At 44.6% G+C, this 12073-nt stretch overlaps 1 long non-coding RNA gene across 1 annotated transcript; it reads right to left on the bottom strand.

Annotated features, from left to right (window-relative positions):
• Positions 1-2400: 2400 nt before the first annotated feature.
• Positions 2401-4895, bottom strand: LOC127346048 (uncharacterized). The gene is made up of 4 exons (XR_007879238.2): positions 4253-4895; positions 3797-4001; positions 3660-3715; positions 2401-2623 (listed from the first exon to the last, which is right to left on the bottom strand). It is a non-coding gene; the product is annotated as an uncharacterized lncRNA (long non-coding RNA).
• Positions 4896-12073: the final 7178 nt, after the last annotated feature.

The raw sequence follows: 12073 nt of genomic DNA, 5'->3' as shown, positions 1-12073 counted from the left end.
TCTCTGACATAGGAGGCTCCATCTTGCCTCTCAGATCTGCAACTACAACCCACTGTAGTTCTCCTCCGGGCTGGTCGTTGACTTGAGTTCCGAAGAACTCCGGGTGAGGGCGTTCGAGATGCTCAGACAAAGCGTCCAAGTCCCTCTCGAAGATCAGGCTTCCTCCATTGCCCAACTGGTAAAACTTGGTGTGGTTGAGCTGCTCCATCTGTAAGTGAATTGGATGAGTAAGTTAGAGAAGTGCAAGTGTGTCAAAATTTTAGGTATAATTATAAGGAAAATTAGAGCATGTATTCCTCTTTTTGAAAAGATCTCAAGGGTAAGAATGTGAATAAGTTTTCATAAATATTCACTTCCTTTGTTTGTGAAACTAAGTTTTTCAGGCGTCCATGCTAACTAGGGCCTCTTAAGGTCAAACAATGGCTCTGATACCAACTTGTCAACACCCGGATTTTTAAGTCCAGATGCCTATTATGCCATACATCGCAATCCCAGGAAGATTGTTTTTGCGAGACATAACAGTTGATATTACAGAACCATCATTCATTACAAACCATAGTCGTCTTACAACAAAAGATCACATGATCCAAACTTACAACAATATTTGATCTAATGATCATTACAACACATAGCGGAAGCGAAGTAGTAGTAATCCATCTGATCCACAGGCAACGCTTGACGTTAGAAGCCGATCCTAGTTATCGTAGACGTCCTGCTGTCCGTCATCCTGATACTGCTGCTCCTCTTCATAGTCTAGCCATTTGAATAGCCAGGGACACAGCCATGAGTACTTTAAAGTACTCACAAACTAATACTAGTGTAAGTACTAACAATTTTTGTAAGAGGATTCTAAGCTCTAGGTTCCTTTGCATATAGCCAGTTTTATTTCATAAACACTTAGTATGAAAAGACTCTTCATTTGCCTAACTTAACTCAAGTGGGAACATTAGTGTCATTCCCACAACTCTGTTGTGGTCAAGTCAAATTCACCGTTCAATTCACCATTCATCATTGGAAAACTTCTGACAACGGAACAGTATGGCCATCCAACCGTCCATAACCGCGGACACGGCTATTCGAATAGGTTTACACTCTGCAGAGGTTGTACACTTGTGCCACAACATTTGATTTCATCCGTCAGGGATAGCCCTGAATAATCATACTCAGTATGCGGATCATCAACCATTAACCTTTCACTTACATACCCTAGTATAGGCACCTCCCCCATGAGTTTGGCCTCCCAGTGATAACCAACTGCTATCCTGGGAACTGCACAGGGCTTGGGTAAGACATTCAACTCTTTTCACGTCATTTCACTTTCAACGGAGGCAGCCTCGGCATAACCTCTATGACGCTTGTTCAGAGGGAACCCATACTAAGACACATAAATTTCCAGCTAAAGCCTTACCCATAATCAGGTATTGTGGGGGTACTCAAGAATTGGAATGGTATCGCATACGAACCCAATCATCAGTTTCTGTCAAATTCACCATGACATTCAAGTCATATTCACCTTCAAAAAAATTCAATAGAATGACTCATCATTCCAAGGTTTTTTTCAAAGTCATTTGAGTCACATGTTCCCATCTAGAGTAAACAATTTTAGTTTAGCACTAGCAACTAGTCCTGAGGGGTGCTAACTGAGTTTTAACTCTCTAGGCTAAGTTTGATACTCTTGTAATACTCTATAATTAGACCAAAGTTAACTATAAAAGTAAGCTTTGATAATCAAAGTAAAAGCTTGTAAGGGTAAAATCTTGGGATTGGAGCATTAAGCATACAGTAAGAGTACCATGGTGCCTTGCTCTAGTAGAGCTTTGCATTAGGGTAACTTGCAAGAGTATAGCTTGCCTTGAGTGGTACAGTGATCAAAGTTTTCTTCTTCTTCCTCGTAGAAGACCTCCTCCTCCTGGTAGTCCTCGGTACTAGTGTCTATAAATGGATACGAGGCATACAATCACCAAACAAATCTTAAGTACTAGACTAACACCCCAAATGGTTCACACAAGCTAATCTAGCATCACCACATTATTAACATGGTGGTTGGCTTTGTTTTCTTTTTAAGAGAAATAATTTCCTCTCATTGAAATATTTATTAGGGTTTCCCACTACTAGGAAAAGGCTTACCGCCGGCGACCTGAAAAGGCTTACCGCCGGCGCTTTCGGATTCGCCGGCGATCACCTCGCCGGTGGTAAGGCCTTACCGCCGGCACCTTGCATTTCGCCAGCGGTAACGTGCCGTTACCCCCGGCGCCTTCCCATATTTGCCAGCGGTATTTGTTACCCCCGGCGCCTAGCCAATTCGCCGGGGGTAACCGAGTGTACCACCAGCACATGCCATATTCGCCAGCGCTATGTGTGTACAAGATTTAAAAAAAACTAGCCACCAAAACGTCCACCTTCACCATATAGTTACTATTACATTAATTAAGCAATATTACAAGGGTGGGGCCAGCTAGAGCCACGTTTTACAGATACATCCTGAGAAAAAAGAAACTCATCATAACACCATCAGATCGTCCACCTTCACCTTGGTCCCACCCTTCATGCCCAAAGTCCAGGGCCATGATAGCATTGATCTCACCCCAAAGAGACCCGGGATTGGTATCAAACTTGAAAAGCTCTGTAAATATCAACATAACGCAGTCATGTTCCAGTTATTTCCACTGTTAAAAAGAAATGAGAAAGTAGAAAAAATATAAAGAAAACCGGAAAATAAGGAAGTGTATCCTAACAACACACAATATATGAATGTCTACACAGTATCTTGTTAGAAGAAATAGGTCATTAGCACCAAAACTTAACCCCAGTCATAGATTCACACCAACTTGAATCTCACAAGGAAGAATACAGCTACCCATCCATCATAGAAGAAACATGAACTAACTTGTGTGTTCATTGCTGAAAATGATCGTAGCACTTATATTTTTACCTCAACCATCGACATAGTTTGCTACGGCATAATGGCTAAATTCAGAGAAAACAATATCATACTTTAGACACGTTTACAGAGATTTACTAGACCAAAATGCATCTTTTTACACTAGATCAAACCATAAAATATAAATAGAACCTAGCTTTCCATGGAATTTTAGAGAGACAAATGAGAATTCGTGACAATATAAATATAACCATATTGATAACCTTCATTACATGAATTGCAAAATTCTGAATAGCTAGAGATCTTTAATGTACACATAATCAGATAAAAATATTTATATTGAAATATGCAGATACATACTTATAATGAAAAGATGACAAACGGTAATAATGTTACTAAACAAAATGAAACTGAGACTTGAAAATTATCAGCATTTGGCTACGACACTATTTCCAGTCCATTCAAATTAACAGAATGGAGATAAACAAAAGTGGCTTATGATGATTCATGTACAGAGTTCAGAGTTCAGGTTTTAAATTATCAGCATTTGGCTACGACACTATTTCCAGTCCATTCAAATTAACAGAATGGAGATAAACAAAAGTAGCATGCATTGGAGTATGAAACAGCTATGTTTTAAATTCAGGTTCAGAGTTCAGACTGCTGTACAGGAGCACATCAGCTAAGTCTGAATCAAGGACAATTATTGAATTGGAAAACTTCATTTTGTATGGATGGCCAATTGCGACTTCTTATACTGAGAAAAAAAGGAAATCACCTATCATCAATAGGTAAACAATAGATGCTGATGCCTACGTCTCTCTGCCGATGACTCTGCATATCAAAATGTCAAGAACAATTTAACCATGCACTTTGACAGACAACTGCGAAAAATAATCCATATGCAGTAATTACCTGAACAAATCCATGTAGTCTGAATTCCAGAGTTTCACACCTCGACGAAACCGTCTCCGAAGCCAACGCCATTGCTGAAACTGTAGGCCCTGGAGAGGTGCCGGTTGAGGGAGGCCGAGTTGAACTGGGTGAGGACGTACACCTTGTTGATCCCGCTGTTGATGCAGTTGCTCAAGGACATGAAGCAAACCAGAGGAACAAGAACCTGAAGCCAACTAATTCAGAATTCGGAATAATGTGAAGAAACTGAAATTTTAGACGAATTGAAGCAATAGTTAGTCAATGTATGTCTTTTTTCTTGCCAAACAACAATACAAACATCAAATTGCTCACTATATTTGCCGTGTACTAAAGTGAATCGAATCAAAATTGAGTATTGAATTCATCTATTTCTAGCTGCACACAAAAAAAATCAACACCAGGTTCAGAATCGACTCAAGGGCATCAAGCAGCTACCGTGGGAGGCCGAGGCCGACGCGACGGCGTCGAGGTCGCTTGGGGGCGAGCAACTCCACCTCCTGCACGACGTGAAGACGCACCATCTGGCATCCGTTGCTCACGTCGCCGCCGGCGCATCCTGGTGGCCGTAGGCCCCTAACCGGCGTGCAGACACCGGTACCGAACCGCCTCGACCACGCGCGTGACGCGGGGAGGCGAACTCGACGAGGCAGCACTCGGAGCAGCCGGCGCTGCAGATCGGGACGGCGCTGCGGAAGGAGCTGCACTCGGAGGACGCCACCAGCAGGAGCTCCGAGCAGCCGATGCTACAGATCGGGACGGCCACCAACCGAGGCCGCCGTCGCCTTTGTACCCAACTCCGACGCGAGCGAGCAGGGTGCCGATGGAGGGCGCATTGGCCGGATCCGGGGGGAAGGGTGACAGTCGTAGGAGCGCCGGGGTCGCCGGGGTCGGGGGGCCGGCCTCACGGCCCACCTTGGAGCGAGGATCCTGTCGGCAACCACGGGCCACGCGGGGGAAAGCTCTCAGCTTGGGCGAGCTCGTCCTGGTGGGTGGCCGCCGCCGCCACGTCTGTGGGTGTGGAGGAAATATGGCTAAGGGTTTGGCTGCTACGACTCGTGCGTGTGTGGCGACGAGGGTGCATGTGTAGTTTCAGCCCAAATGGCCCAAACTTTACCCCCGGCGAAAATGAAACGGGGACGCCGGCGGTAATTTCTGCCCAAATGGCCCACAGCAGCCCCCTTTACCCCTGGCACTTGCAAATCGCTTTCGCCGGCGGTAGTTAAGTTACCCCCGGCATCTCCGAGACAAACTCGCCGGCGGTAAGGGGAGGCCCATCCAGGTGCTCTCGGTCCGCCTTACCCCTAGCTGTTCCAATCTCGATTCGCCGGCGGTAAGTGCCCTATCCCCGGCGACCCAAAACCAACTCGCCGGCGGTAACGCGAGGAGGGCCTAAAAAGCCTTACCGCCGGCATCTTCAAACCATACTCGCCGGCGGTAAGGAGTGCTGCTATAAGCCTTTTCCTAGTAGTGTCCATTTATTTCCTTTGAGAAATAATTTCCTCTCATTGAAATATTTATTAGGGTTGAATCTCCTCAACTAATAAAGTATGAACTTATGTTGACCAAGGTCAACACTTCATATTTATCCATTTGAGGATTTGATTTAAATGAGATACTACATCTCATACCATTTAAATACGACCTGGAACAATTTAATATCACCAAGTAATTTAATATGAGGTTCTATATACTAAAGTTATTACCTCACATTGAATTACTTGAGACCATGATTTAAGTGAGAGAAAACCTCTCATATGATTTAATAATTAATTTGGGATAATTTAAATGGACTAGAAATGGCCACATAGCCACTATTTTGCTCTAGCCCATAATCATGTAAACAACTATGCTATTTTTTTACATAAACAATTAGACAACAAGAAATGTGATTTATGAGAGTTGGAATCAACTCAAAATTCATTATGGTTGATTTTATAAAATTGTTTGAGTTTGGAAAAGTTACTGACTTGTCATTTTTGTGGCAAGTGATCTATGAAGAATTAGGGTTTGAAAACAGTGGGGTTGGTTAGATCATTTCATAAGCTTTCCAACAAAATTGGATTCACTCAAATTGGATTTGTGGATTTTGTTTTATTCAAAATTTAGCCAAGCATCAGTATTGAAATTTGAGTTAAAAGAATTAAACGAGATTTGAATTAAAGGGGCGCGCGGGAAACTAACTGGGCCGGCCCAACTGTGCTCACGATGCACGCGGGCCGCCTGACAGAGGGCCCCACATGTCAGTGTGTTTTAAACACCGAAACGGTATGATCTAACGTGGACCGCAGGATTAGAAGGGAATCAGACGGCTCACGTGCATCGTCGTCGACGACGAGCACGGGCTCACTGGCGGCGAGCACCAGGGGGTCGGAGGGCTAACCAGGCTCCGGCGATCGTCGGCGTTGATGCAGGGCGGCGTTGCGAACGACGGCGAAGCTCCAGGTACTGGTGGCGTCGCCTGAGGTGGCTCCTAGCTCCGGCTCCTTCTGCGGCGGCTCCACGGCACTCCGGCGAACGATTGGGGAGCTACGGTGCAAATTGGATGGTGGCTGTGCTCGAGGAGGATCAGAGATGAGAGGGAAGCGACTGGTGTGAGAAATTTGAGAGGGGAAGGCCTCTATTTATAGCGGCGAGAGGGTGCTGAGGCGCATGGATGAGGTCGATCGTGGCGACGAGGCTACAGGGGCGGAGAGAGCTGGGCGACGGTGCAGCAGTGTTGGCGACGTCATGGCGAGCACGGCACGCTTGACGGTGCTGAAAATGATGCAGTGACGTGGCGAGGAACATGACGCGAGCTCACAGTACCGAGGCGGAAGTCGTTGATGGTGACGACGGCTACCGTCCTCTCCGGCGCAGGTGAGCGTGTCTGGGAGGTAGAGGGTGACGTGGTGGTGCACTGTGCGAGAGGAGAGGTCAAGGGGAGGACGAGAGTGACGAGGCGTGTGCGTGCTCTGGCGCGTCCAGGGACGTCAGCGTGCACGCTCTGGCGCGTCTGGGCATCGTGGGCGTGTCGGGTTCCGGTCGTTGCGGTGACTCTCCTAGCCAATGGTGATGTCCAACGTGATCAGCAGGGTGTGTAGAGGTCCAAGGACATGGTGATGCATGCTGGATGGGAGAGGAGAGGGGAGTTGGCAAGGGGGTGACATGGCCACCACGGCATGGCCATGCCATGGTCATGGTGTAACATCCCAAATTTTCAAACAAGAAAGAAAATGAAGTTCCTTTTTTTAAAAAAAATTGGAGCCAACAAAAACTTTAATTAAATTAAGTTTGGTGCATAGTGCTCCTACCCAATTGTTGTGAGCCTTGCCTTAATACTTGTGTGAAGTATTTTGAAATGTTCTCTAAACCCTAACCCTACCCTTCTCAAAACCAAAGAGGAACTTTTAAAAAGAAAATAAAATAAAATGTGAGGCATATGTGGGCTAATGGCTAATTCTTCAAGAATTGACCTATGCCCTATCTACCTTACCCAAATGGTTGGAAACCATGAGTAAACCTAACCAACCTCATTTGAACCCAAAACCATGATCCTTTGGATCAAAGTTAAAGAAAAAAAAAGAATAGAGAAATTGCAAAACCCTTACATATGGCTTATGGACATTTTTGAAAATCTTTAACCTAGGCCATATAAATTTGTGCCAATGGTTTGGAAACTCTTTTAAACTCAAAAGGATCCCTTTTGCATCAAAGAAACCAAAATCAAAACAAAGAAAAATCAAAAACCTAGTTATATGTGATAATGGTCACATGTGACATTTTTAACATCATACCCACTTTGAGCCCTTTTATTAGGAGATTTTCAAACCAAACCCTGCCAACTCTTTGCACCTCATCCAAGACCTCATCAAGGTGAAAAACTTTGGTGTTGACCACTTTGAGCAGATCGTTGACCATTGCTTAATTTAGTCAAGCCAAGTTGCAACTTTGAAACAGATTCTAGATTCCCCCAAAACTTTGGAATTTTTACAAACCATCTCCAAATCCCAAACCAATGCCACCCATTGCTGCCCAACATCATTTAGAACACATCCATCACGAAAATTGATCAAAATTCATCACACATGAGACCATAGCAAATAATCAAATTAATGCCATAGAGTACAACCACTATTCCAACAACTATTCACACCTCACCCTCTCTCTCTCTTTGAGCTCATCCATAGTACCTTGTACCTCCAACCACCCACCATGACATCACTTAACTTGGACATCATCAACATGAACCAAGATAAGCCAAGTACATGGCCTATGTCACACACACTTTTGCATAAATCAAATATGACCACCCTGGACCCCTCTCACCATGCACACCATGTCTAATAGATGTCTCTCACTCCCCTGAACACTACCATATCAGAGTTGACCCAAGGCACCCACTTGCACCACCCAATGCCACACCATGCCACTCACATGCTCACCACCATGTCATTACCTACCCTGGACTTTTTCCCTCTCTCTCACCTTGTCACACACCTTGCCCTTGACCCTTTACAACTGCTAGACACGACCATGGGACAAGGAGAGCAAGTGGATGACCACAACACTCATGCCATGTACTTGATCACCAACCCGAGGACATCTCTCTCTCCCTGCGTGCACACTCCATTCCAGCCTCTCTCCCTGCGCCACCATCCCTCTCTCCTTCCAGAACACCCACTAGACACGACCATTGACCCTCTCCCGCGCCAGGACGCTGCCATGACGTGGGAATGCCGACGTCGGCCATGTCCTAGCATGCCCTGTACACGACGCCAGCGACTCCACCACTGTGCACGCGTCCTCCTCTACCCCCTACCTCTCTCCTGACGCCATAGCACTGACCGGAGAAGCCTGCACACGACGCACCCGCGACGTCGCCACCATGCCGGCCATGCCGCGCCCCTCTCCCCTGGACACTATATAAACTCCCCTACTCGCCTGGCATAGCACCACAACACCCAGCAGCTTCACTCCCTCCCTCCTAGCGCCTCACTTCTCCCTCCTCGCAGCTCACCGGAGCCGAAAGCTAGCCGGCGGCCACACTCAAAGTCGCCCCATTTCTCGCCACCTCAGCCTCCAAAACCTATACCATATTGTAGCCCTTGGAAAGCCTCGTCGAACGCGCCCAATCCCGCCGCCAACCGTGCCCGGAGTCGAGAGAAATCGCCGTCACCAGATCCCGGCGTCGCGAGGTAGAAGACGGCCCAACGCCGTCGGATCCCGATCCAACGCGCCGCGTGCTCCGCCCGCGCGCGACGTGCATGCGCCATGCAGCGCGGACCAGGCCGCATGCTGGGCCGGCCCAACTTCTTTCCCGCCCCCGTTTGAATTTGAATTCTGTTTTAATGTATTTCCTTTAAATTGCTTACTGGTACATTGCTAGAAATTAAATAGCTTCAAATCCCCTTGGCCAAATTTGATGAATTTCATATTGTTGGAAAGCTTATAAAATGCTCTATCCAACCCCACTAGTTTCAAAGCAAGATCTTTTGTAGAAATTGAATAGTGAAAATAACAAGTCAGAGAGTTTTCAGAATACAAACAAATTTATAAAATCAACCATGATGAGTTTTGAGGTGATTCAAATTGCTATGATTCACATTTTCAATACTCTAATTGTTTATGCAAAAACATAGCCTAGTTGTTTGTATGGTCATGGGCTAGAATAGAAAATGGCTCTATGGCTATTTCTAGTTCATTTGAATTTTCAAAAAGGGTTTATTAAATCTTATGAGAGGTTGCTCTCATTTAAATCTTGTCTCAAGTAACTCAACATGAGGTAGTGACCATGGTCTACCAACTCTCATATTGAATTACTTGATGATATTAAATAATGATAAAGGTAGTGTTAAATTGCATGAGGTACTTTACCTCATTTAAATCTTTTTCCCCAAATGATAAATATGAAGTGTTGACCTTGGTCAACATGTACTCATACCTTATTATTTGAGGAGATTAAATCTTAACAAGGTTCAATGAGAGGAATTTATTTCTCAAGACTAATAAATAGAAACCCTAATAAACATTTCAATGAGAGGAAATTATTTTTCAAAGTAAATAGAAGTAAAACCCTAGTATGAATGTTTGTGATGATGATAGATCATCTTGAGTGAGCCATTAAGGCTAAGTAGTCTACTTAAGTATTGTTTGGTGATTGTCTCCTCGTATTCGTTTATAGACGCTAGTACCGGAGACTATCAAGAGGAGGAGGTCTACCCTGAAGAAGAGGAAGAGAACTTTGATCACTTCACCAACCAAGGCAAGCTATACTCTTGCAAGTTACCCACATGCCAGCTCTACTTGAGCAAGGCACCAATACTACACTACTTCGTGTTTTACTTTCCAAGTCACAGTTTTTATCTTACAAAGCTTTTACTTTGATTATTAAGGCTTACTTTTATAGTTAACTTTGGTCTAGGTATAGAATGTTACAAGAGTATCAAATTTAGCCTAGAGAGCTACAAGTAGTTAGCACCCCTCATGAATAGTTGCTAGTGCTAAACTAAAATTGACTACTCTAGATGGGAACTTGTGAAGCAAATGACTTTGAAAACCTGGGAATGATGAGTCATTCTATTGAAAGATTTTGAAGGTGAATATGACTTAAATGACCCGGTGAATTTGACAAAAACTGATGGTTGGGTTCGGATGCGATACCATTCCAATTCTTGAGTACCCCCACAATACCTGAGTATGGGTAAAGGCTTAACTAGAAATTTATGTGCTTTAGTATGGGTTCCCTCTAAACAAGCGTCGTCGGGGTTATGCCGAGAGCTGCCTCCACAAAGAAATATGGAATGATGTGAAATGACGTGAAATGAGGTGAATGTCCGGCCCAAGCCCTATGCAGTTCCCAGGCTGACGGTTTGTCTTCACTGGGAGGCCAAGCTCATGGGGAGAGGTGCCTATACTAGGGTATGTAAGTAAAAGGTTATGGTTGGTAGTCCGCACACGAAGTGTGATAAATCAGGGCCAGTTAAGCCTGACGGATTATTGCAAATGTTGTGGCAAAAGTGTGCGACCTCTGCAGAGTGTAAAACTATTCGAATAGCTGTGTCCACGGTTATGGACGGTTGGAAAGGCCATACTGTTCCGTCATCAGACCATTTTCAAAAATATGACATGTGACTGGTGACTTGAAACTTGAAAGGTGAATTTGACTTGAATCACAACAGAGTTGTGGGAATGACACTAATGTTCCCACTTGAGTTAAGTTAGGCAAATAAAGAGTCTTTTATTACTAAGTGCTTATGAAATAAAACTGGCTTTATGCAAATGGCCAGAATATGAAGAGGAGCCCCAGTACCAGGATGAAGGACAGCAGGACGTCTACGATAACTAGGACTACTCCTGACGTCAACAGTTGCCTGTGGAACAAATGGACCGCGACCTCTACTTCGTTTCCGCTATGTGTTTTGTAATAGGATCTCTAGATCCACTATGTTGTATTAAGACTGGATCATGTGATCCTTTGTTGTAAGACAAGTATGGTTTGAAATGAATGATGTTCTGTGATATCAAGCTATTATGTCTCGCAAAAACAATATTCCTGGGATTGCGATGTATGGCATAATAGGCATCTGGACTTAAAAATCCGGGTGTTGTCAAGTTGGTATCAGAGCCATTGTTTGACCTTAGGAGACCCTAGTTAGAATGGACGTCTGAAAAACTTAGTTTCAAAACAAAGGAAGTGAATATTTATGAAAACTTATTCTCACTCTTATCCTTGAGATCTTTTCAAAAAGAAAAATCCATGCTCTACTTTTCTTTGTAATTCTACATAAAATTGTGACACACTTGCTCACCTCTCTAACTTACTCATCCTAATTGCTCACAGATGGAGTACCACTATGAGTCCTATCAGCTTGGCCACGGAGGAAACCTAATGTTCGAGAAGGATCTGGAGCAACTAGTTGAATATTTAGGACGCCCGTATCCCGAGTTCTTCGGAATACCCCTCAACAATCAGTCGGGAGGACAACCTCGGTGGGAAGTAACTGCAGATCTGAGAGGAAAGCTTGGAGCCCCAATTTGGGAAACCATCTGGTTTTCTGTAACGGGGAACACTTGGAAGGATGGAATAGCCAAAGCCATGCAAAAAGTAATTGCCCGTCTATGTGGACAAAATGTGAACAAGATCAAGAACACTCGCTTCATCTACTACCCAAGACATGACCCCATGGGAAGACCAATAATCATGCCCCCACACCCGGAGATGAACCACTATGTTGCATACCTGGACTTCATGCTGTACAAGACCCGCAAGGAGTTGGA

Source organism: Lolium perenne, chromosome 3 (assembly GCF_019359855.2).
Source record: "Lolium perenne isolate Kyuss_39 chromosome 3, Kyuss_2.0, whole genome shotgun sequence".
Classification (NCBI taxonomy): Eukaryota; Viridiplantae; Streptophyta; class Magnoliopsida; order Poales; family Poaceae; genus Lolium; species Lolium perenne.
Note: the sequence above shows the minus strand (reverse complement) of the source record. Positions and strands in the feature narration are given on the sequence as shown.